The sequence below is a fragment of the Podarcis tiliguerta genome (assembly GCF_965153285.1).
Source record: "Podarcis tiliguerta genome assembly, chromosome: 1".
Lineage (NCBI taxonomy): Eukaryota > Metazoa > Chordata > Lepidosauria > Squamata > Lacertidae > Podarcis > Podarcis tiliguerta.
Genome location: NC_139534.1, coordinates 107,138,402 through 107,165,895, shown reverse-complemented (window position 1 = coordinate 107,165,895; position 27,494 = coordinate 107,138,402). Strand labels below are relative to the sequence as shown.

At 42.1% G+C, this 27,494-nt stretch overlaps 1 protein-coding gene and 1 long non-coding RNA gene across 30 annotated transcripts in view; both read right to left on the bottom strand.

The window, feature by feature from the left end:
• The window catches only part of NRXN3 (neurexin 3), a 1,187,696-nt gene that overhangs the window by 523,296 nt on the left and 636,906 nt on the right, over positions 1-27,494 (bottom strand). The gene's annotated exons all lie outside the window — the stretch shown is intronic.
• The window catches only part of LOC310681407, a 71,696-nt gene continuing 58,245 nt past the window's right edge, over positions 14,044-27,494 (bottom strand). Inside the window, exons 2-4 of one of the 2 annotated variants that reach the window (XR_014513254.1) lie at positions 15,614-15,689; positions 15,414-15,464; positions 14,044-14,276 (exon numbers count right to left, since the gene is read on the bottom strand). This is a non-coding gene — a long non-coding RNA (uncharacterized lncRNA). The remainder of the gene's footprint in view (positions 14,277-15,413; positions 15,465-15,613; positions 15,690-27,494) is intronic. The other variant, XR_014513255.1, reaches the window with a different exon arrangement.

Genomic DNA, 27,494 nt, shown 5'->3' with positions numbered 1-27,494 from the left:
CAGTGTCAGCAAAGCCATCTTCTGGCATTCAAGCATCACATGGTGAGGGGAAGAACAGAGACAGACCACCACTCCCAGTCTACCATGTTCCTGTTACTGGCTACATCACCTTCCATGTGAAAGGAAGGGAACTTCTGTAGCAGGAAGCCTCCTTTCACAGCCACACCACATCAACTAATGTTTAGGAGTACTCTCATTTTCCTACTCATATTGAAATACTGCCCCTCAATGAGGCCAAACTTAGATTCACAAAATATTTAGGGGTATGTGTAGCCCCGTGTCCCCCCAGAAAAAAAGCACTGCATTTAAAGCACACGACGTTCCCAATCCTGGGAACAAAGCAGGTGCGGATGTGACCTGTTTGCACAATTTAGAAGCCTTGAAGATCAGAGTTCTTTTCATTGCCTGATTTACATTGCTGTTGTGTGCAATTGACCTGTTAACATATACTAACCCAGCGGTTGCTGCATGCCAGAAGTAAGCAGTCTCTTTATATTATATTTGGAGGTTTCATGGAAGCTTCTCAGTAGGAAGGATCTGATATAAAAAAAAATATGTAGGCCATGATTTCCAAATATAGTTTCCAAAGTTATTCTCCCAAATCAATATTTAGGGACATAAATAAATGGCCTGATTTTTCCAAAGTTGTTAGCAGTTGCGCAGAGTGGCTGGAGGCTCATTGCTTTTGAAATTCAGGCTGCTTATTTAGATGCCTTAATATAGATTCAGGAGGCTAAGACTGGGTACCTATTTTTGACAATCCTGGCTGATATTATTACTAGCTAAGCTCTCTCCAAACAAAGAAAGGCTTGCTACAATCCATCATAAGTATGTGACATTCCAGAAGCAGCATTTCACTAAAATAGGACAAAGACCTCAAGTGCTATGGATAACTGCACTGTTTAGCTAAGGAAAAGGGGGGACTGAAAATGCACCCTTCATCTTGGAACAACCCTATTTTGGAAGTTAGAGCAGGCATCTGCACTGACAGCAGCTCCCCCCAATAATGTTGCCGCCACTGTCTGTACTTTCTGCATTTCATTTCTCCATGACCTCACTGTTTACAATCCTCCCTTCAACCATGCGTTATGCCAGCAATCAGGGGAACACTTCATGCACCTGGCGAATAGGACTCTAATCCATGAAAGTTTATGCCATTATAAATGCATTAGTGCGCGTGCACCCCTCGGATAATCGGGCAGTTGGTGATCAGATGGTGGTAGGAAATCACATACAAACTTTCACTATAGTCTAACCCAAGGGTCAGCAAACTTTTTCAGCAGGGGGCCAGTCCACTGTCCGTCAGACCTTGTGGGGGGCCGGACTGTATTTTTTTTGGGGGGGGGGAATGAATGAATTTCTATGCCCCACAAATAACCCAGAGATGCATTTGAAATAAAAGCACACATTCTACTCATGTAAAAGCACAATTGTACAATTTCTCAGTAAACTTGGGCAATTATTTGGAAAAGTATACAAGATAACAGGTTGTATTCAATAAGGAGTTAAGCCAAAATTTCCATCAGTGCAAGGAATTCACTTTCCACAGTGCAGTGTCTCTCCCTCTCCCCCCCCCCACCATCCCAATCTGTTCTGGTCCCCCCAAAAAACTCTTCACAACAGATTTGGGGATGGAGCAAGGTGTGCAGAGGGAGAGAGAAAATGGGCAAAAGTCCCATTGCACTAGGGGTAATCCACGCACAAGTGCAATTATTTAGTTGAATGCCACTCAAAATCAGCAAACACACTCTCAAAAAACCTAGTCTCATTAAACAATCAGCATCTGATAATGTTACAGGAAAAGCATGATTAGCTTGATAGACTCATGTTAGGTAAAAGGTTCATTTAAAAATAGCTGGTAAAGAAACAGTACATGATTAACTGATATTTTTTAAAAAATAGTTAATCAACTGTTTATAGAATCCAAGAGGCGGCTTCAAGCCATGGTTTATAATAATATCTAACACCTTCTCCAGATGTATCTTACAGCCATCTGTAACACATGCTGCTCTGCAACATGCTTATAATAGCTATGAAATCATTCATTAACTCTTGACAAAATATTTATAAGCAGGATCCTCATACTAAGCATGGCCTGCTTGCATAGTACCAGGATGGAAACCTTTGATAGGGCCAGTTATGCATGCAAGACAAAATATCCACATTCGATCCAGCCTCCAACAGCGAAAATGGCTTCTGTGAGCTGTGCTACCTGGTTCAGATTTCTCAATGGGATTCTGAATGTGGTGGGGATTGGTGGATAAAATATTGGACAGCTCACATGTGTGAACTGGCCCTAAGCGAGACCTAATCACGAGCGATATTAGCCTCCTTGTGGTATGCGATTCTACCATTAATTACTTTGCACCCCATGCTGATTTAAAGAACCTGTTTAGGATGGCCGTTGCACCACATCCTTTCAAAGGACAGCCCATCAAAGAATATATTTAGGATGGCCCTTGCGACACGCATTCTGTGTGGCTCAGTAAACCAGAAGCTAGTCTTCTTCTTCTTTGGCGATAACTCATAGAGTAAAATTGTCTTCCATGAACACGGTCTTAACAGTGAGTCCGTAAGTGACTGGGGAGGCCAATTCTGGATCCACGCATCCTTCCACAGTAGGGACATAGGTTTCAGGGCGGGAGTTGATCAAGGTGAGGGTTTGCTGACTGTGCCTTCCTCTTAGCAGGTTTCTCCCCTTTGCCTTGAGTTCGAGCATCCTCAAAGCCCACAACACCTCTAGTAAAGGTTGTTTTCCAGTTAGAGTGCTTGCAGACCAGTGTTTCCCAGTTGCTGGTGTTTATACTACATTTTTAAAGATTTGCCTTATGCATGTTAATTATGTGAATTCTGGATTCAAATCCAAACTCAGCAAGGATACCATATCACCGTGCCAGTGAAGAAAGGATATTTGAGGACAGCCATGCAGTGAGGATAAAAATATTCTACTTCAGAAGTCCATGTGTCCCACTTTACAGAGGACAACTCACACTGTGCCAACCTCCCTGCTGCATCTTTCCTCCGTGCCTTCCTCCTAGTGAGCAACAGTGACCCACCTGCCAGGAAGCTAGCGCAGTAGCTGCACTGCACCTGGAGAACCGCTTCCGGAGCAGGGATGGCTAACCGGTTTGCCTCCAGATGGTGGTGGACTGCGGCTCCCATCATTCCTGCCCATTGGCTATGCTGGTTGATAGAAGCGAGAGTCCAAGAACATCTGGAGGGCCACAGGTTTCCAACCCCTGCCTTAACAGCACGTGTGGGAGGCTTCCTGAGGTGGGTAGTGCTTTCTGAACGTGCAGACTGCAGAATCCATTAGGCTGTCACATTCAACTCCAGTTTTGAAGAAACAGAATGAATTCATTTCAGTCTCCATCGAAACCACAGTTCCACTTATTTCTACCTTTAACAGCCCTCAGAAATGGCATGTTATATTATGTGTTTTTCTACTCTGCTTTTTTTATATGGAAAGCTGTCTTTTGTTTTTCCTGCATCACAATGCGAAGAAATTTTGAAAATCTCAATAAAGGTGTTTAATGTTAAAAAGAAGAAGAAGAAAAAGAAGAAAGAAACAGAATAATCTATAACAGAAAAATAATAAAGCAAAGAGGCTGGACTTTTTCCACTTTCTGTTTTTAAAATGAGCCCTGCACATATTTCCATGTTCTCCCCCCCCCCCCAGCTATACGTACATAAAATCAATTTTAAGTGATTTGTCTGAAAATGGAAAATCAACAGGCTGCTGTAGGACCCGCCACCCCAAAATCATTTGCTGACAGAGGGGTCAATTCCTCATTGTGCTGATTGACGCACCCATTTTATATTCTGAGTTATACTTTCTCAATTTCTCAATCCGTAATTCATTTTATTCTAACCACCAGCAAGCTTTGGTAGAGCAGACCACAAGAGTCCCCTTGGGCCACCATCCCTACTGTTTTCGGCAGTACCTTTTCATAATTATTTCACAGCATATCTTCTCTACTTATGGCAATCAGCTTTGGCAGTGCTTAGATACATTATATATGTAGACACCAAATATATTGCCACAACCTGGGCTGGCCCAAGACATTTTGCCACCTGAAGCTGAGCAGTAAATAGTACTCCCTCCAGAGGTCATGACACAGAGTGTACCCAAGGCCAGTCAAGTTATTTTGAGGCAGAAAATCCCACAAGCCTTTCTCTCCTTCCCAGGTAGTAAAAATGGAATACAAATAGAATCAATAACAACAACTTTTTATATACCTAAGCATGTCCTGCCCCTTCATAACACCCTAAGCCAGCTATCTGAAGCAGTTGCTTCACTCTGCCTAATTGTAGGACTGGCTTTTTGCCTCCCGGTTGTGTCTGCCTTCCCATCCCTCAGCTCACCCACAATGACAAGCAATGGAGGAGCAATTTCATTCGATTGGCATGCTTTTCAAAAATAAGTAGGGAGAGATGCTAAGCCTAGGTAGGGTGTGCAAGGAGTTTATGCTGCCACAAACTGTTCTGATTCATGCCTCTGGAGTGGATAAACAGAGTTTGTCTGTTTCCACAGCTGTCAGTCTAGAGAGAAAAATCCATCCATGAAACTTGGCAGCACTGCAGTCTATGAGTTCCCCTGGAGCATTCATTTGCATAGCAAAACTACTTCAGGATTTGTGCAGTGCTACTTATGCCTGAGATTAATACCTCAATCCTATAAATCCAGGTGCATGCGTGTGCCCACACAGATGCGCTGAGACTATCTGCATGAATGCCTGTTTTCAGGATGGCTTGTGTGATCTCTGAGGTTCATAAGACGATGCGGGAGGAGGGATGCTCTAGTCTAATAAGTCAGACACCTCCACATCTTTTAAAGTCTTTGCTTTTAGAGAGTGAAGGGGCCGATTGTCCCCAGAGGCTTTCTCCAATCAACTCTAGAGCTCCGTATTTATGAAGCTCATTTTCTCCTTTCATTAGCTCTTATCACTCTCTCTGTGTTGCAGCAAGTATCTCTTTCTCCATTGTTATGGGAGCCATGCAGTAGATAGTGGCTGTTGTGGGTCTTGATTGTAATGAATTTATGTGTATCCTTATTCTCCATCCTATTGTTTTCTCTGCTATTCTAAAAGGTCTGTACCTTGCACACTACCGCAAACTGCTGCTTGGATGGAAATATATTATATACATAAAACAAGATCTATTATTCTGTTATTTTCAGCCAAGAACTTCCCTATTAAAGGAATATATCTCAATGTGAAAACCAAAGAACAGAACAGAAAAAGAGAGGCTGCAGCAAAGCTATGGGGAAGTAGCAATGGCATCATATTATTGCCATTGGTTTTACTAACTGAAAGCCAGGACCAGAAATTGTGGAATACCACAGATCCTTATTCACGTTCAATCAATATTTGATGGTTTGTATGTAATGGTGTAGTTCATCTGGCAGCAGTTGATAGATAACATGCAGTAGTGAGGTGACAGTCTTTGAAACCTAACACCTTATGAGATTTCATATTATAGCCTAGCAAGATCAAAACAACCAAGTGATGGCAAAAAATGTAAAATGATCCAAATTTGGATTGGAGTGTTAAAATGTCATACTCAAAACAATATTCAAACACTGTGTATTTCTCGCATTTGCAGGTATTGGGTAGCATCCAAAGTGGAAGTCAGGCTGTGCAATGGAGCTTTCCAACCTCCTCCTCCCAACTGCACACTTGTTTCTGGATTCTTGACTCATGAAATGTTTTCTCAGCCCATTTAACTACCTGCTGGTGCCTGAGCTCACCCTGGTTCCTAGATTGAAAATACCCTTCAGTGCCTTAGGGATGGAGAAAGAATTCACAGTGGACTAACACAATCTGGATTTTGCAATGTGGTTCCGTTATGCAAACAGCATACCAAAAAATGTGCATCTTTTATATTTAAAAAATGCATATGAAATGCATACTATTTAAATGTAGACGTCTTGCGTTCTTTCATAAAATCTGCACAAAACAGGATGGAAAAGACCTGTGACTGAATGCCATGGAAACTACAATGAGATAGTATTAAGCTGATCAGTCCATCCCTACACTGCCTTCCTCTTTAATTCTTCACAATCCCCATTAAGAAGAATCGTAATGCCTTTATATGAATCTATGGTTTGAACCCACTTGGAATACCATGTAGAGTTCTAATTGCTGCATCTCAAAAAGTTTATTACAGCAGAAATCGAGAACCAAGATGATCAGGAGGACAAAGCAACTCCACTATAAGTAAAGGTTCCAATTTTGGGGACTTTTTAAATGAGAAAAAAGGAAGGTAATGAGGGACGTGATCAAGTTGTTTAGAATTATGCAGGGTGTGGAGAAAGGAACATGAATTTTAGAAGATTCAGGGCAGACAAGAGAAAGTACTTCACACAGTGTTTAGTTAATAAGGAACACACTGCCACAAGATGTAGTGATAGCTGTCAACTTGGATGGCTTTCAAGTGGGCATTCATGTAAGATAAAGTTATCAATGACTGTTACCTCCAACATGAGAGGCAGTATACTTATGAGTATCAGCTGCTATGTTCATGCCCTGCTTGCAGGCTTTCCATACACATCTGGTTGACCTATATGAGAATTGAAAGCTGGACTAGAAGAAGAGTTTGCATTTGATATCCTGCTTTATCACTACCCTAAGGAGTCTCAAAGCGACTAACAATCTCCTTTCCCTTCCTCCCCCACAACAAATACTCTGTGAGGTGAGTGAGGTTGAGAGACTTCAGAGAAGTGTGACTAGACCAAGGTCACCCAGCAGCTGCATGTGGAGAAGTGGGGACGTGAACCTGGTTCACCAGATTACGTGTCCACTGCTCTTAACCACTACACCCACACTGACTAGAAAGACAGGGCTCTTATGCTTTTCTGTAATATATTTGTTGCCAAGACAAGAGAGAGCATGATCCCTAGCTATCATGAAGATTAGTAATTACCAGAACATCAAGCAATCTAAGATACTCAAGATGTAAAAAAAGACAAAGCAAATGCATACAGAGGAGATTAGAGGCAAATGAGTTTATGATACAGAAACAACTTTCTTAAAACTCTAGGTGCTGGTCAAATATACAAAAGACAGATTTATTTCTTGCTAGTAGGCCTCTCTGGCTTTCTTGTGACATATGGATTTTCTTAAACTCATATTTTCAACCAACGCATATTTTAATTTGTAAACTCCTTAAATTACTACCCATATCGTTCCAACTTTAGAGTTTGGAGGCATGCCTTTGTTTTGGACACGAATCAGCCATTTCTTAGAAATTGGTAATTTGAGACCATGACTCATTCTATAACATTCACAACTCTCCAAACATTACAGAATTTGTTGCCGAAACAAAGAAACGGAATCCCAAGCAAGAGTTTAGAGAAAGTGGCACAAGAGAAACTACGGCATGGAAAAGGTTGTCAAAACCAACAGTTCAAAATATTGTTCTGCTGCAAATTCTGCTGCCGTGCAAGGGAGAAGAAGAAGAGGAGGAGGAGGAGGAGGAGTTTGGATTTGATATCCCGCTTTATCACTACCCTAAGGAGTCTCAAAGTAGCTAACATTCTCCTTTCTCTTCCTTCCCCACAACAAACACTCTGTGAGGTGAGTGAGGCTGAGAAACTTCAGAGAAGTGTGACTAGCTCATGGTCACCCAGCAGCTGCATGTGGAGGAGTGGGGAAGTGAACTCGGTTCACCAGATTACGAGTCCACCACTCTTAACCACTACACCATAGGAACACTATGATGTTGTCAGGTTCTGAAATAGGAAACACCCATGGTGCCCTATGGAGAACTGAATAATGAGCACAACCTGAAGAATGTACACACTGCAAATTGGTTGTTTAATTATTATATGAAGGGTTATGTCATAGACTTTTAACATTGGTTGACACCAATAATAGCAGAACTTCTTTTTAAAACACCAAAACAAAATGGTTGCTTTCCTGGCTGTTGTTGACTTCTTCTTTTTAGCTGTCTAATCGGGTATTGCATTTCATAAAATATTTAGCATAATAAAGACTAAGAATATGTGACAGACTAAGGCAAATTGAAAATGTCTTAATCGTTCTGACCTTTACTACAAATTTATCTCCCTGACGGAAAAACACAGCCGACCTTTTCCAGTCACAGATAGCATGGCTTACTGTGGGAATGTGCTTAAACCAGACCTCTGAAAGTTCACCTCAGCCACTGTGAGAGAGCCACTTCATGCCTGCATGGGTTGTTGTAAGAGGATGAGAAACTATCGTCTCTTAAATAAGGTTCCAAACTGTTTCAGTTAGTTGCGCATTTTCAGGAAGCAAACACCTTTTCCAATGAGGGTTTCCATTCTTAAATTCTGGAGTTCCACCGAGGAAGTGTCATATAATGCTTTTGCTTAGCAATCACAGCTTAGCCTATACCTTCTCTAGACCTAAAAAAATGTCAGACTGGGAAAACTCTGGAACCATAACTAGGTGTGGCAACAGTGGCCTAGGCACACAGCACACAAATCTCTTCAAAACTGACACCTGGGCTGAATCTGGACACAGTAAAGAAGCATTTCAGTTTAAAACATTGTAAATTTAAAAAGGGGAAACAGGTAGATAAAAACGCCTGTAAACCATGCAAGAGTTCCCTCAGAAAGGAATATAGTGGTACCCCGGGTTACATACGCTTCAGGCTACATATGCTTCAGGTTACAGACTCTGCTAACCCAGAAATAGTACCTCGGGTTAAGAACTTTGCTTCAGGATGAGAACAGAAATCATGCAGCGGCAGTGCAGTGGCAGCAGGAGACACCATTAGCTCAAGTGGTGCTTCAGGTTAAGAACAGACCTCCAGAACGAATTAAGTTCTTAACCCGAGGTACCACTGTACTTCCTTTGCAGGTGGAATTATAGACATTATGACCAAACCCAGTTTGAAGCCTTCAACTCAGTGAGGCCCCCTCTACTGTTGTTGGTCTTTCAGTATGGACCTGAATATTTTCGTTCATGAAAATGGATGTGAAAAAAGTGTGGCACAAACAACAGGCAGTTTTATCTATGCCACCATGTCCCTAATCGCTTGCCATAGTGAACATACAAAGCTGTCTTAAACCAAGTCAGACTATTTGTGCACCAAGCCCAGTGCTGGCTTTCCTATTGCCTGCTACTTGGTCCTTTTTAAACTCAAGATGCCATTGACCCTTTGCATACAAAACATGTGCTCTACGACTGAGCTACAGCCTCTCCCAAATTTGAAGTACCTTCAGGTACTTCAGTTTTTTGTAGCTCAGTATGATTAGATGGAACACAGGTTGACTTTGGCATGGGATAAACAACTATTATTCTAGTGAGGTTGAGGTACTCAAATTAGTGCGGTACCAAACATTTCTCCTGCATTTTTTTTATTTTATCATTCTCTATCAATTAATGAGAAAAGAAATTGCATTTAATTTTTATCAAAGGGGGAGAAAAAACATGTGACGTTCTCATGGGCAAGAAGCAAGGTTTTTATTGCACTTAGCTCACTTTTAAAGTGACCGAGGGATGTTTATGGGTGTATGTTCTTTCATTCTACAAATCATTTCTCTAGGAATCTGCACGCTGCAGCCTTCATGGGTGCCTTTGCTTCCCCAAAGCAAATAAAACCCAGGGGGAAATGTCATGAGGCATGGGGCCTTTTGAGTTCAGGAAGGACAGGAAGCAGGGAGGCTGCATATTGCTGGAGAAATATTTAATGGGAAGAAAATCACACACATTACTGACTAGGGATGTCTGAATGTGCCTCAATCTATTTCAACATTCAATCACACATAAATCTGGTACTTTCCATTCCACTGGAGTTAATTTATTTTGCACAAGACTTCCTTCCATTTTGTTGTCCACTGATGCAGAAATATACGATTCTTTAAACGCAATAGTGCACAATAGATGCACATATCTCACTATCAACAGATATTTACAAACCATTACCTTCTCTGTGTATTTCCTTACACAGTTAATGGGAGAGCCTGTTAGTCTTTTGTAGCAAACACAACAGTGTTTTGTGGCACCTTAAATACAAAGTCAATGAAGTGGCTAATGACCCATCGCAAAGCCATCTATGGCTCCACTTCTAACCATGCCTACTCAGAAGTAAGTCCCACTGAATTCAATGGGGCTTCCTCCAGGTGACTGGGGTTAGGATTGTGGCCTGTCTCACCAATTTTATGCAGACAGGATTGCAGCCTATCCCACTCACTTAACCTTTATTATTGCAAAATCCTATTTCATAAATGAATATTTAATACAGACATTTTTCATTTTTGTTGGTCTGCTTAAATTTAATGCTCAAGCTAATTTATGTTTCAGTTGTTTGTCGTACACATGGTTTTGTGTTTGATAGCTTTAAACCATTAAAAATGAAAGATGTGTTTCACTGGTTTAAATCCAATTGTGATTTGAGTATGAGTGGGGCAAAGACGGTTTTAAAACTGGGATTTTAAATAAGCATTTAAGGGATGGATGACTAGTCACAAATGAACAGTTAAATCCAGATGGTTCTCCTACTTTGTCAAAGAGTCTTTCATAGGTAACAAAGAGATCATTTTTTGCCATGGAAAAGAAAATGAATTCCCATTCATTTTCAAACTTCACAGTAGGGAGCAAATTAACTCCACTTACATGGGAGCAAGCCCCATTGAATTCAGTAGGACTTATCTCTGAGTAGACATGGTTAGAACTGTAGTACATATGGGCTGCCTCTGGCAATGATTAACTTGCTAGAGGCAACACTTCAAGAAAAAAAGAAGCATTAAGGTCCTTGTTGGCATCTGTCTGTCTTGAGAGATAATGAAGTGCACCTCTGGGGGTGAAGTCAAACCACTGTGTTAGCAGCACTGAAGTAACCTTTCATAGAATCATAGAATCATAGAGTTGGAAGAGACCACAAGGGCCATCGAGTCCAACCCCCTGCCAAGCAGGAAACACCATCAGAGCACTCCTGACATATGGTTGTCAAGCCTCTGCTTAAAGACCTCCAAAGAAGGAGACTCCACCACACTCCTTGGCAGCAAATTCCACTGTCGAACAGCTCTTACTGTCAGGAAGTTCTTCCTAATGTTGAGGTGGAATCTTCTTTCTTGTAGTTTGGATCCATTGCTCCGTGTCCGCTTCTCTGGAGCAGCAGAAAACAACCTTTCTCCCTCCTCTATGTGACATCCTTTTATATATTTGAACATGGCTATCATATCACCCCTTAACCTCCTCTTCTGCAGGCTAAACATGCCCAGCTCCCTTAGCCGTTCCTCATAAGGCATCGTTTCCAGGCCTTTGACCATTTTGGTTGCCCTCCTCTGGACACGTTCCAGTTTGTCAGTGTCCTTCTTGAACTGTGGTGCCCAGAACTGGACACAGTACTCCAGGTGAGGTCTGACCAGAGCAGAATACAGTGGCACTATAACTTCCCTTGATCTAGATGCTATACTCCTATTGATGCAGCCCAGAATTGCATTGGCTTTTTTAGCTGCCGCGTCACACTGTTGGCTCATGTCAAGTTTGTGGTCAACCAAGACTCCTAGATCCTTTTCACATGTACTGCTCTCAAGCCAGGTGTCACCCATCTTGTATTTGTGCCTCTCATTTTTTTTGCCCAAGTGCAATACTTTACATTTCTCCCTGTTAAAATTCATCTTGTTTGTTTTGGCCCAGTTCTCTAATCTGTCAAGGTCGTTTTGAAGTGTGATCCTGTCCTCTGGGGTGTTAGCCACCCCTCCCAGTTTGGTGTCATCTGCAAATTTGATCAGGATGCCCTTGAGTCCATCATCCAAGTCGTTGATAAAGATGTTGAATAAGACCGGGCCCTTTCTGGGGTGCAAGCCTGGGCAGTGTGTATGGCGGTCCTAGGTTGCCCAGATGACAAGACCCTCCTCTCGACCTTGGCTGCAGGAGTTGCCAGGAGGCGGTACACGAAGTACCACCCAACTATCTTAGGAACTCCACTCCCCATTTGTTTAGGGTTTACTCCTTAGCCTTTTCTTCTCCCAAAGATAGCCCGCAAAGCAGTGGAGGTATCCTCAATGAATCCATAAATAACAGGCATTACAAAGCAATTTATATATCCATTTATGTATAATTTCCTAATGCTTTTTACAAAGCCTTTAGTTTTAGAGAATGAAGGCAAATCATACATAGCAAGAGTCCATGCCATGACGGGGACTGAACAGACAGATTGAAGGAAATCTACTTGACAGTCCATTTGCAACAGATCCCGCCAACATCTCTCCCACCGAAAAGCACTCAAACAATAAGGTAAACTTTTTCCTGCACTCAATGAAAGTATAGTACATTCTGAAGCACCCTATTTTGTTGATGAAGAAAAACTTTGAGAAATTGAAGGACAGGTTTCAGCACAGCACTAATGCAGACATAGCATAAGTGTGCAACTATTTTAAGAGAGGGCAAGAAAAATATTTATCCCACAAAGTTCCATTCAACAATTTTGTACCTGCATACCTTAAAGGCAAGAAACCCCACAAAATACTTAAGATACTTTGGCTTATTTTCCTCATTAGCTTTTAGTTTGAACTATTTCTGTATTCTTGCTGCTGGAAACCCACATTCCCTGAGTCATTGGAAACTCAGCTAAGGAAGAGTTCTCAGCAGGAGAGGTGGTGGGAAAGGGAGGGGGAGTTGACAAAAAGAAAATAAGATACATTTCTTATTCTTTGAAAACTACAAAAATAAGGCTATTTTTGCTGTTATCATCTATAGAAAATTTCTACATCTAAAATAAAATTAAGGAACTCTCCAAGTTCTCCAGGACTGGAAGCAAATTCCGTATTAAAATCTTTAAAACCCTCAACCCCAATCAGAGGCTCCACTTTTGTTAGCTGAATTTTACAGAGAACATCCATTCATAAGAACTGTGTGCATCTGTCCTAATTCTCTGGCCAGCAATACCTTTCAGGAACAAATTTCAACACGTAGGAGGTGTTTAGATCTTTAGCCCCATATGGGTAACAATACATAATAAGCACATTTTGTAAACAATACAATGTATAGATTTGTATATTTCAGCCTTTTCTGGGCAACTAACCCCCTCAAATTATTCTGAACAAATAAGAATTTTACTCAGGGTGGTATTTGGTGGTCTCTGTTGGGAATCTCAGAAGAGACACCCACACAGTGGAAGTTTCTCCCAGTACCACTCACCACACGAAAGCAAAGTAAAACAGCTCTGGGTGTAGATATATACAGCTTGTAGGCTTCTGCAGATACAGATATATACAGATACATTCAATTATAAAGTACCTCTGTTGCTCTAAGTAAGTTCAGCAATTCAAGACATACCGTATTTTTCGCTCTATAACACACACTCAACCATAACACGCACGTAGTTTTTAGAGGAGGAAAATCCGTAGGCATGCCACCCGTAGGCATTCCCTCCATAACATGCACAGACATTTCCCCTTACTTTTTAGGAGGAAAAAAGTGAGTGTTATGGTGCAAAAAATACGGTAACACTGGACAAGTAACACTGACTGGCTAACCAGCTGACTGACTGACTGAGCTGGCATGCATTAATCACAGATATAGTCAAGGCACTGGGCTGCTACCATAGCAACTGGCTTGGCTGACCTTGCACCTGCGACTAGCTCATCCATGGGGTGACTTATGGTCCTGAAGTAAATTAACCGTTTCTCATGTCCTGTTACTCCAACATTCAAGTGAATGGGGTTCCAATGCTGAGAACATAATAGTATATGAAGAGGCCTCTTGGATCAGGCTAAATGCCTATGGGAAACTCAGTGTTGTGGCGAGACCATGCCAACACCCCTCAACATGTATTTCGTGGCCTAACAGGAGCACAACCCAGGTGTTCAAGTGAATGTGTGTGGGATTGAAGGTGAGCAGTGGATGGTGTTCCACTGCAAAGCTCACCACAATGCCCCCACATATACCAGCTTTGTGCATTCAGCTTCTCAGTGGAGTCAGTCTGTATGTGGAGGTGGGGTGTACGGCTTCTCTGTTCCCTCTACCCCCTTCCTTGAGCATCTGAACAGTACTTTAGTGGTGGATATAGGGATAGGAAACAGGGCCAGCGCCTGGTTTTGTTGCCCACTGGGAAAATATTTATCAGTGGGCCTTTATCTTAGTCATTCCTTCTTCAACTACACCCTTTCATTATTTGGCCCCGGTACTTCCTTTTTAGGGGCCAACCCCTTCTTACTGCAAATTAAACATAGATAGAGCTTTCACATCACTTCACACATTGTGCTTTTCATTTGAAGTAGTTAAGAGACTCATCCCTGCATTCTGGCAGCTGCTCAGTGACACTGCCTTCTGTTGCTGGGCCTGACAAAATAAAGAAAGGGGGATGACCTTAAGCTCTTGAAGCTCTGAAGTGTAATGAACCCATCACACAAAGACTGTATCACTGCAAAGGTATCTGTGTGGTTTCCTTGAGTTTTGGAAATTAAAATGTACAGGTGTACATCAGGTGTGCAAAATAAAAAGAACAATGCCCCATAAACACATCTTATCACATGCTTCAGAAAGATATAATACTTGTGAGGTGCATACACTAGTAGCTGAGATGGATGGGGAGAAGCATTTTTATGTGCAGCGGGCAAACACAAAAGCTTGAATTTCATCAGGGAGGAAAAGAGGGCAATTTTGTATCTCATTCCAAAGAAAATGATCTCTTTTTCGAGATAAACTAAAAAGGATGAATAGGTTCATCTGTTCACATGCGTTTGCATACAGAGCCATAGCCCCACATGCAGAGCCGGACTATTCTCGTTTCAGCATGTTGATCTGTTATCAGATAGAAAGCCATCTGTCTCCACAAACAGCCTTGAAGCAGGAAACAAACAAAGTCAACAGGTCGCTGTGCCATCTTCTGCCTACCTGAAAGAGCTCATTCGGGGAACTCTCTGCCCTGACCTCTTTGTCCTGCCAGGCTCTGTGTGCTATGAAAGCAGTGGGAGTCAGTTTCCCATTACGCAGAATTGATCAAATGCCTGAAGCAGAGAATCCCTTGGACTTAGCAGCACAATGCCTTGCTATTGCTAGCAGATTCCAAGCAGCTAACACATTTTTAGACTGCTTTGAAAAAATGACAAAACAAATTAAGTGTAATTCTGCTGCTTTTCATGTGCTCCTTGCTACTGGCCCAAACCCCTGGCTTCCAGCTACTTTTCAGTTTTGAAATAAACTTCTCATTCATACTTATGTCTCTTATGCCATCAGTTCCTTACACCTAAATCTCCACCATGATTTCTTTGCCCACAGTCTTTACTCTCTTTGGCTGCCTCTGGACTGTCACCACAGTGCAGGAGTGATACAAGCACCTGTACTGGGAAATATAGGTATGCACAACTGAAGCGAATTAAATTGTTCTGATTAAAGCGCTTTTTCTGCAGTTGGGAAAGTGACAGGGGAATGCATTGAAAAGTGTGGGATGAATGAATGAAAAACAGGAAAACATACCTGTATCAAGGTAAGCAAATCAAGTTGAATGCTCATTGTTGTATAACCTCCCTGCAAACATAATGGATGTTCAGTGATGACCAGCCATAGTCTAATCACCATATAAGGTTTGTGAATTTAAATTAGGATGAATGTTGAATTAGCAGGGTTACTGGAAGTACAGTATGTTTATTTCTAGACTCTTCTTCTAGCTCCTCTACCTTTTGTGTAGCATTATGAAAATTGTGCCTCTATATTGTTATCTTCTCCTCTCCTTGCAACCAGCCACTTCCTAGCCTGGAATAGACTAGATCCTCTTTCCTGAACTTCAGGCTTCTTTTCATGCATGACACAGTGGATCTGGTTATATGCAGCAACAAAAAGTTGTACAGCACTTGTCAAAAAGTTGTACAGCACTATGGGAGCACATGCCATGCATTTCTCTTGTAATCACAAGGACTAGAAGTTCATGTTTTGACAAACATTTATCACTTCCTTTGAAACCCACTCTTCCAACATAGAGTTTGGGGTGGCACTGAACTGTTCTGTCTTCTGTATGTTATTATGGTTGCTAAAAGTGTTCATTAGTTCAAACTGGGTTCAGAATGAATATGTCTTTGATTGCTAAAAAGAAATAATGTTTCATTCCAATATGCTGGCAGGGGTGAGGGCCCATGAGTCACAGAACCTTCACCTTTTCTCTCTGGACCAGTTAAGTACTCAGCTCCATAGAAGCAATTGCCCCCCTTTATTTTCTTCTTATTCTATGAGAAGGAAAATACACCGTAATAGAAAACTAGTAAAATATAAAATCTTAATGAACTAGAAAATAAACATAAGAACATATTCTTGAAATAGATAAATCATTGATAATGTGTTACTTTCAACTAAGCTCTACTTAGAGTAGCCCAAATGCAATCAAAGAACCTATTAATTTCAACAGGTCTGCTCTGAGTAAGACTAGCATTGAATACTGCCCAATATACGGTAAATGAGAAGGAAGAAGGAAGCCTTTGTGAAGGGACAACCTGGTTTAGCTCCATCATGGAAAAAATAACACCGAAGCAAGAGGAAAAATATAGCAGCCAATGTTATTTAAATCCAAACCCATCTGAGCAAGAAATTCATGTCCAAAATGACAAGTCATGGGCATTAGCCAAGGGGAGCTGCTGAATATGAAAAGGTTGTGTCACTCAGTTTTCAATTACATCAAAAACCAGGCATTTCAACATTTGGTCGGGGAGTCAAAAGTGAAGCTCCCCCTCCCTTTTGTTTCTCAGCGATGCTGTATAGCTTTCCATGGTGCCACTCATATGATAAGAGGGAGGTGGAGAAACCATACCTAATATCAGAGGACTGGGAAATACATCAGAAATGTTGTTTTATGTGCTTATCAGTGAAGTTTTGGAGGGGTTTTTTTTTGCAGTCCAAATGAAATAGAAATATTAAGGAGGTAACTTGATGATAAACCCTAGATTTCCAACACAACAATTCCACTAAGCCACGCTACTTGGAAACTGTCTTGGAGCAATTTCTCCTTGTATTTAACCCTCTCTATATATATTAGAGGGTGGCGCTGTGGGTAAAAGCCTCAGCGCCTAGGACTTGCCGATCGGAAGGTCGGCGGTTCGAATCCCCGCGGCGGGGTGCGCTCCCGTTGCTCGGTCCCAGCGCCTGCCAACCTAGCAGTTCGAAAGCACCCTCGGGTGCAAGTAGATAAATAGGGACCGCTTACTAACAGGAAGGTAAACGGCATTCCGTGTGCTGCGCTGGCTCGCCAGATGCGGCTTGTCACGCTGGCCATGTGACCCAGAAGTGTCTTCGGACAGCGCTGGCTCCCGGCCTCTAGAGTGAGATGAGCGCACAACCCTAGAGTCTGGCAAGACTGGCCCGAAGGGCAGGGGTACCTTTACCTTTACCTTTACCTATATATTATCTACATGAAAAGTTTACGTATGTGCAGTACTGAGCAGCTGCTTAATAAAACTTATTATTTTTTTATCGTGGAACTGCTCAAGTTTATGAGAAATGATTCTCAAAGGCAGACATAATCACACACTCATAAAGGTATAACACCAGCAGTGATCATGGGCAAGGGAAGAAAGCACCAAGCTTTTAACACAAGCAAACCAAAGCAGACTATTGCAAGTTAAAGAAATAAATAATTCAAGAACTACTGCCTACCTAAAAATAACTGTTCACTTCTCTGTCTGATGTCTGGAATGCTGAACCTGTAATTTTGACGAGTTTCTCCTCCAATATACCTTTGGTGCAGACAGTATAATGAAGAAGTTAAGGGCAAAGAATGGGTACGCCCAATGGTTTTGTTACCTACATGCAGACACAGGGAGCTCTAAATTTCCTTGGTACCTGTAGGTTTCCACCATAACAGAAGCTTTGGGAGGGAGTGTTGGATTGGAGACCCCCTTCCTCCTTCAGTGATAATGCTCTAAGCAAATTTGAAGTCTCCCCTGCCCCTGCCCTCCCCCTGAATGCTTTTAGGTTAAAATGAACAGCCCACAAATGTTGGAGTACCCTTGTTCATAGTTCCAGCCTGCCAGCTATGCCCCTCTCCAGGACACTCCATTCCATACACCAACACTTTCCCATTTTTATCCCCCAACAGTAAGTCAATGTTTCATAGTTAGTGGCTCACTGAGATGTTTGGGGGATTTTATTTTATTTTTTACCATAATGATTTTGGTGCTCCTTTCAACCTTCGGGGTGTGCCCAACTTTCCCTCTTGTGTATAGCTGTCACTGTTTTGGTTACATAAGGATCTACACTCAGGATGGTGATAACACTGTGTGATCCAGCCAACATGAATCTCTGCATCTCAGCTGCTTAGAGTGTAAGCTAGGAAATTCCGGGTTCAAATTCCACTGGTGACCTTGGGAAAATTTAATTGCATGGTGGCCACTCCTACTTCCATCTGCATAGTGGAGTACAAGGCTCTCAACGGCTACTAGTCATGGCGGGTATGTTCACTGTCCGAGGCAGTATACCCAGTTTCTGGGAATCTCAGGTGGTCAGTGTGCTGTTGAGCTCAGATCATGCTTGAGGACTTCCCATAGGCATCTGATTGGTCACTGTGAGAACAGGATACTGAGTCATTGGCCTGATCCAGCAGGCTCTTCTGAACATAAGAAGTAGCAGCCATTGAGAGCCTTGTCCACCATTAATTTTCCTAATCTGCTTTTAAAGCCATTTAAGTTGGTGGCCATCACTCCCTCCTGCCAGAGCAAGTTTCGCAGACATACTTTCTTTTATCTGTCCTGAATCTTCCAATATTCAGCTTTATTGGGTGTTCACAGTTCTATTATTATGAGTGAGGGAGAAACCCTTTTCTCCATCCACTTAGTTGGGCAGCATAATTAATGGCCAGGGATGGTGCACTTTTTCTTCAAAACGAGACCAGCTTGAGAGAGGGTGTCATGTGCTAACATCCTTTCGATACACAACTACCTGGAAGAAAGACATGCAGGATAAGTGCTAAAAAAAACAACAACAGGAAACTAATTCAATTTTAATGTTCAGCACGCTGATTATTGCAGAGAGGACCCAAACAACTGACAAATACTTAATTGTTTGTTAAATAATCTTAAACACATTGTGTGAATCAGGGGTGGCATTTAAACTGTTTAGAATAATGCTGACAACAGGTCCAATTAAAAATCTACATGCTCAATGTGCAGTTTATGACTTAATATATTAATCACACAGATTAATTGATTAATTCTTTCAGCTCTAATTGCAGTGTAATGTGATATCTTGTTGCTAGAATTCTATACCCAAGAGAGGATTCAGCAGCTTTCCAAACACACACAATAGAATCTCAGAGAGAGACAGGGAAAACCTCCAACACTTTTAAAGAAACTACTACGTTGATTGCTTATGATTTAGGGCAGGTTTCCTCAACCTCGGCCCTCCAGATGTTTTTGGCCTACAACTCCCATCATCCCTAGCTAGCAGGACCAGTGGTCAGGGATGATGGGAACTGTAGTCTCAAAACATCTGGAGGGCCAACATTGAGGAAGCCTGCTTTAGGGAACTGACCACCCCTTACTTTGTCTTGCTCCTCTGTCTCCTGAACAAATAGTTATCCTCAGATCTCTGCTTGCCTTGGCCAAACTGGAGTGTCATTGTACAGGGTTGTGGTCTTTTTCCCCCAGCTGGAGCTCACAGGAGCCTAGTTCTGGCACCTCTCAGGTGGGCACCATTGCCATTCTAAGAGAACAAGGGAGAAGAAGTTCATGGTGAACTCTGGCATCTCTTTTTCTAGAAAAATAGCACTGGTTATGTATTTCCTACTTTATAGAATACAATCCTCTCTTTGAGGGGGTGTCAGAAGGCAGGCACATACACAAACACAGAGATTTGTCCTTCTTTGCTTTTCATGTGCTAATTTAAAAAAAAATATCTGACAGTTTTTTGTCTTTACATTTTAATCGGAGTCAAGTAGAAATCATCCCCTTGACTTGTGTTAGCTTATGGAATGCACACATAACCCAAGTTGCTGTTTTTATAAGTGTAAATGTTTGATATAACAAAAGATAAATATTCGTATTCTTATATTGTTTCCATTGCAGAAGGGGAAAGTGGCAACAGCAGAGTGTTAGGAAGGTCCTAGGAGCTGCCATAGTCTGGCAAGCCTTCCTTACTCATATTTCTAACTGCTTAGCAGTCGTTATAATGATATCCCTGTCTGGATATTAACTGTCTGGTCAGCATCACCTACCTATGACTGATACCAACAAAAAAAGAAAAGAAAGAAATGCATATTTGCATATTTATCTGCCATTTTTAGGCAATGATTGCAAAAATGCAAAAGCACAGGTTGCTAAAACAACATACCCCTCAACTGTCCTTGTCAGGACACCCCATTTTTTCACACAAGAGCATGTCACCCAAAAGCATGTCACCACACTCTCACCCCATCCCATAAGATACACTTTTTCGGGTGTGTGATCTCACACAGTGCCCCAAAACATTTTTGGAATCCATGACAGCACAGCCCTGAAGTAAAGTGTCTTTCTGGGCCGTGATCTTGTGCACATCATGTGACTCATGTGGGGGCATGGCCCCAGAAGAGATGCATCCTGGTTTTTTGCCTCAACATCTTGGAATGAGCTGTATCTCAATGTTCAACTTGCACCACGTCACCTATATGCCAAGGCACATAGCTAAAACAGAGACACCCCGCTTCAGCACGATTGCTTTCCTATTGGCCGTAGGACTCCTAGTACAGTGTCTGTACTAGAATGTTCCACATTCTATGTATGAAAAGTACTTTGCAACCTCCCAGTCACAACAGGACAGATGGCAGCGGAAGGTATCGACTCAACACAAGCAGGCACAGCCATTCTCATAGAAGAGGCTTCTCTGGTTCATTAAGAAATTCACACCAAAGGGTCATAATACTTTGTGAGAAGGAAAATCATCTAGGACGAGAAATTAGAATTCATTTTCAAATACAACAGCTTCTCGGGGTCTAAGAATGTCATGCAGTTTTCTCACTACAGAAAATAGTTTTCCTATTTAGTTATATATTTTGGCTGTGGGTATTGTCATAGCAATTCATTTTTGATAATCCTTTTATGGGGGGGGGCTGCATATTGCATCAAGTTTCACATTTCAGTTACAGGTGACCATGACATTTCAATGGGTGATGGCCTAATGCGAGCTCCTTGGCTGAGTAGGGGTTTCAACCCTGCTCCAACACTAAACCACTTCACCACACTGGCTCCTTGGTTTAGGAAGTGTCACTGCTGCACAAACTATTAACAAAAGTGTTATCGACCAGCCTGAGCCATGTGTTCTGTGCCAAGCTTCAAGATTACAGCCTGTTTTATTCCTCAAACAAGTACCACCTTGGAACCGTCACACAGCACAGAACCCAGCCAATGCTAAGAGTACAGCAAAGGTAGGCAGCTGCTACAATTCCAAAAAATGTCAACGAGAAAAATGTGTAAATATGCTCTTCTTTTCAGTGGTTTGGTTTCAAATGTAATTTTGGATCAGCACTGTAATGCTTTAAAGTGAAATTACTAAAAATGAGCATGTTGTTGCTACAAATTTCAGCTCATTCTAATCCTTAACCTCCCAAAGGAAAGCATATTTCCAGCACTTCCTCATTTAGCTAAATCACATTTGGGGAACTTGTGGCCCTCAATACACACACACACACACACACACACACATATAGGGGGGAGGAGAGTCTACACCTCCCACCATTCCTGAACATTGGCCATGTGGGCTGATGGGAGTTGGAGTATAACAACCTCTGAAGGGCCACAGGTTCCCCATCTCTGGTCCAAATGGACAGGTGGGTGTAGCGGCAGAAGCCATACCAGGAACCTTTGATTCATTTAGACATTTGGCTGCTGAAAAATACTGTATTTTTTGCTCTATAAGACTCACTTTTTCCCTCCTAAAAAGTAAGGGGAAGTGTGTGTGCGTCTTATGGAGCGAATGCAGGCTGCGCCTCTATCCCAGAAGCCAGAACAGCAAGAGGGATTGCTGCTTTCGCTGCGCAGCGATCCCTCTTGGTGTTCTGGCTCCTGAGATTCAGAATATTTTTTTTCTTGTTTTCCTCCTCCAAAAACTAGGTGCGTCTTGTGGTCTGGTGCGTCTTATAGAGCGAAAAATACGGTAAATGGAGGAACACCATCAGTAAACGCATGTTTAAAATATATGATACCTATCATGATTCTACTGTATCAGCCAACAATTCTGATTTTTCTACTTGCTCTTACAAACAAGGAATGACTAATTAAAGAATTTCAGCAAAACAAAAAAGCAGGGGGTTAAATCCCTCTGTCTGTACTATTTTCCCCTGGGAATAGCTTGCTCTGAGTAGGAAGGCTGGAAGTGTTGATATTTTAGTCATCTTAATATATTGTATGCCCTTTTATAATTAACAAAATGAACCAGTTTAATGGGTAATTCAAAAATGGAATATCTTCATCAATATAAACAATCCTCATTTAGCACATAATCCATTTTGATGCCTCCCGGCATGTGGGTGGATTTCAGATGAGCAACAGTGCTAATAGGCAAGGCGCGCATTTCTTTTATTTCTGTAGCAGTTTTAGGGATACATTGCAAAACTTGCAAAGCCACTTTCATTTTGTCCTCACTTATCAGAACTCATTTCAAATTGCTGCAGAAGCCACTGGAAAAAGGGCAGTAGTTCAGCTCCTCGACCAAAGTTTAAGCTCAACTCTCAATGGAGATGCCCCAGCTGTTAACCCCAGTCTCCAAGTGGAGGAGGCCGTGGCACAGAAGAGTGAATGACTTTTTCCATGGTCTCATGGGAGATTGAGAGGCAAAGTCCAGAATACGTGACTCTTCCCTCATTCATGTTCATGTTCATGAGGACCTGCTTAGACATGTCCTGTGCAAATCCCTCCTCAACAGCACTGCCATTTTTAACCCACAACAGATCTTGCTGTCCCAGAATATAAGAGCTCTACATCCACCTGCATCAGTTCATCTCCATTTTGACCTGAAGAACAGCTGCTGTTTTATCAGGGCCAGCCCTACCAGTAGACAGAGTGAAGTTACCACCTCAGGCATCTGATATTTGCTGTCAAGTACATTTCCGAGCAGAGTTCAAAGTGTCAGTGCTGACCTTTAAAACCCTAAACGGCCTCGGTCCTGTATACCTGAAGGAGCGCCTCCACCCCCATCATCCAGCCCGGACACTGAGGTCCAGCACCGAGGGCCTTCTGGCAGTTCCCTCGCTGCGAGAAGTGAGGTTACAGGGAACCAGGCAGAGGGCCTTCTCGGTAGTGGCGCCTGCCCTGTGGAACGCCCTCCCAGCAGATGTCAAGGCAATAAACAACTATTTTACTTTTAAAAGACAACTGAAGGCGGCCCTGTTTAGGGAAGTTTTTAATGTCTGATGCTGTATTGTTTTTAATATTTGGTTGGAAGCCGCCTAGAGTGGCTGGGGAAACCCAGTCAGATGGGCGGGGTATAAATAAAGTATTATTATTATTATTATTATTATTATTATGTCATGAAAGCACAACAAATGGGTTTTTTTAACTGCTTGGATGGGGGAGAGCCACTTGTGAGACCCTCTGTCCCAAGTACCAAAGTGACTTGGCAGCCTTGGGTACCATGTACCCTGACTTGGGTGTGTGTCTCACTTGCTGCCCTGCCTCAAGCTGTATAATGACTTAGGCCAAACCTGTATTTTTATGTCTGAAGCTTTCCACAGCTTTTTACACGGAGACTCTCCTGTTATGTAGAACCTCCAACTTTGCAAATGTGGGGCTTTTTATAAAAGGAAAAAAGCATCATCATCTGTTGAGGAATATTTATTAAGGGTGCAGAAGAGAAGTAGCCAGACACATCTTGCCACATCTTTTTTTGAACATAAAATTGCCCTCTTGTCCAATGAGCTTGATGCTTGCAAAAGGCCTTGAACTGACAGCTCTTGAATCCAATATTTTTTGCTTCTCGCAAAGCAGAGTCCTAGCAATGTCAATTTTTTAAAAAAATTGATGAGTGTATTTATAATTTCCAACACATAGGTCTTCCTTCCTTTTTCTAGAGGAAGCAAAGTGGCTCCTCAGTCAATACAGATTTTTAAAGCTGATTAATTTCCCTATTACCCAGGTTAGATCTTCATAAATGCCCTTTATTACTCTGATTACTGGGGCATTTACAATGTAATTGATCACTGACATAACATTTTCATGGGGAAAGTAAAGTGCAGAAACATTTAACTCAAGCAGCCAGGTAACACTGCTGCAGTTGTGGTCATTTTTGTGGAATAGAGGAGTATCGTCCAATAAACTGAGCAAAATGTGAGTGGTTGTTACACAAATTCTGGAAAAATGAAGAAATGCTAACTTTTAGATTGGCACAGCCTTTGGGGTAGAACTTCTTCTTCTATTGATGGAGACATATAAATATGTGTAACAGCAGCAGCAGCAACAACAACAACTGTACAGTCGTAAATGCAGTTTGATCAAATTTCCCATTAGCACCTAGCTTCCATTGCTCATCACCCTCATGGGATGTAAGGGTCAGTAGCTAAGTGGTTGAACATGTTTTACATGCAGAAGGGTCCAGGTTCAATACATGGCATCACTAGTTTAAAAGGATCTTGGAATACTGGGACTGAAAAGGCCTCTCCCTGACAAACTGGAGATGAACAAAGGAAGCTATCATAGATTAAGCACTCAGAAGAACATTGGTCCATGTGGCTCAGAATAGTCTCTAGCAAGGATGGGCAACCTTGGCTCTCCAGCTGATGCACTACAACTCCCATGAGCCCTGACTAGGGATGAGGCAGAAATTCAATTCACTTTCTATTTACAGATGAGCTTGCCTAATTGACACTTTCTGAAACAATACATGAATGAAAGGAAGAACTACTGGTGCAGCAATAAAACTTCTAGCACGTTTGCAAAGCTAAACAGGTTCTGGTATGGTTTCAAATTGGATGGGGGACTACGTGCTGATAATTCTTGCATTGCAGGGGGTTGGACTTGATGACCCTCAAGGTCTCTTCCAACTCTACAATTCTATGATTCTATACTGTGATTCCATGCAAATTTTGCAATGCAGCTCTTTGGTCAAGGGTCATGTACAAAAATTCATATACTCAAGTAGAGTGTGCATAAACATGCATCCATTAGTGAAAATCACCTACAAAATATATTGTATTAGGCAAATTGCTTTGCAAAAATGTACGTATTAGGTGAAATTCACACAAAATTGTTGATGTCCCCCCCCCCTTTCATAATGACTTATTCTTAAAAAGAAAATTCCAACTGATGTGGGAATATGGAGAACTGAACTTATGACGGCAATAACGAGCAACTGAGCAAAATTAAATTTGATAGGTTTGCCCATCGCTGACTGCTTTTGATCAAAGTTGGAGTCTGACAGCATATGGAGAGCCAGAGGTTTCTCACCCTTGGAGTTCACTGTCTGGCATTAACTCACCAGTCTTTTAGGCAGGAGTCTTCCCCCAATTCTCCTCGGAGATGCCAAGGGTTGCAACTGGAACCTTTCCCACACAAAGCACTTGTTTCACCACTGAGCAATGGGAGAAACTTCCAGTAAATGGAAGTGAGCTAGATGAGCCAAAGGTCTGACTCACTATGAGGCAGCATCACTTATGCCATGTATTGCTCAGTTTTCACACTTAGAGAACACAAAGTGACTACAGCAGTGGGATGTGAGAGAATCCACTACTTCATGCTCAAATTCCTCCTGTGCTATGCAACTTTCAGTCTGCCAAAGCCACTCCCAGTAGACTCCGATACGTCTGCTACCTTCACAAATCCACCTTAGGTTATGGTTGGAAGATTTGTTCCTTGAAATGGCCTGTGTGACATAAATCTGACTGACAAGTTTCCTCCACCCCTGAAAAAGCCCTTTAAGCAATTTTAGCACTTCAGAAACTCTTTATAAATTATAAATTTAGCAAGAAAAGCATTAATTTTGTATCAAATGCTTGCACAGTGTAGGACTACTGTACTTATTCTAACCAAAACAAGCACTGCATAAGAATCTCTTTTACCGTTCCTCATTTGGGGGGTGAAGTGGGGAAGAATAAATCTAGAGGGGGGGGCGGAAGAAGGGAGCAGCAAGGTTAGGTAGCTTAGGTTTTATTGCTATTAACACACATCTGGTATACTTTTACTATAGAAAATGGTAGGTTCTGCCTGCATCAGAAGACAACATAATTCAGTGTTTGCTCCAAATGGTACATAGGCCACTGCTAGATATGGAGTTTGGGACTAGACAAGCCTCTGGTTTGACCTAGCAAGGCAATTCCTCTGTTCTTCATTCTCATCTTGCGGCTGCATGACCTAGTAACAAACAGCAAACTTCGCCCAAGGCAGCCTTGTAGCCTCAGGATTCATATCACTTTCAATTGCCTCTTGTTAGGAGATAGGCAAAGTGTGCACTTATTTCTGGCACAGATATAGCACCCTTAGACCAGCCCCTTCGTGTCTCAACTTGTTGCTTATTGTGGTGTTTGCAGAGTCGTGAAGCAGAAAGAAAGAGCAGGGTTGTACCATGTGCCAAAGGGATGAGTCCTGCCTCATTGCTGCTTCCTTCTCCCCCACTTTCTACTGGGGGGATGAGATCAGAGAAGGTGAAGCGGGAGGATGAAGGCTCAGTGGCAAGTCATGCAGTTTGACAATGCAAAGGAACACCCATCAAGCCCCATGCATCTTGCTTCAGATGCTCCAAGTCTTTGAGATGTTTCTTTTGGCAAACAAAGCTTTGGGTGCTGGGATTCTTGCTCAGGCACTGATGGGGATTCTTGTATCAACTCTGCCTGCAGGTCCTGTCTCATAGTTGCCTTTGCAGCACAGCCATTGCAACACAGCTCCTCCTCACCTTGTAAAGGTAATGCCAGAAGTCCACCATGCAGTTTCCTTCTCCTACACCAATACCAGTGGGGAGGGGGAGTATTTGGAGATTTAAATCATTTTACTGAAGTATGGGGTTAAAAATCGTCAAAGGTGATATTTTCAAAATCTTTCAGAATTCAGACAAACTGGAATATGCAACAAGTAAAATTTAACGACAAGCACCTACATCTCTCTGTTCCATTGCTATGGGCCTTCAGTGTTATACAAGACTTGCTGTAATCATCAATGCTGTTTAGCATTTGTATGAAGCCTACTTGGCAAGCCATTTCTATCCAGGGCTACACAGATGGGGCAGTTTATAACACTCAGGAACCCTGAAGGAGAGGCTTGAGGCACTGGTGGTGGGAGCACCATGAATTCTTTTCTCTCCTTACATGTTTGGAAGCATGGATGAGAGTCTCGGCAAGTGAGCAGGACAGTTTCCAGGTTGACAAGCCACAGTTCCCATTAAGTATTTTTATTTCAAATCTGAGTCAGAGAGAGAGAGAAAGAAACTACACCTCTGTAGTGTGATTTTGCACATTATTTTTCTGCGAATGCAAAGGAGCTCTTATTTGACATAAATCCTTAAGCTGTGTCAATGGCTAATGCAGAAAAGTAGAGCTACCCTGGGTTCCATCACTGGAAGAGGACCGGCAGGGTTTCCCTGGGCCACCAATATGGAAATGCCAAAAATACAGTCAAGCTGTAC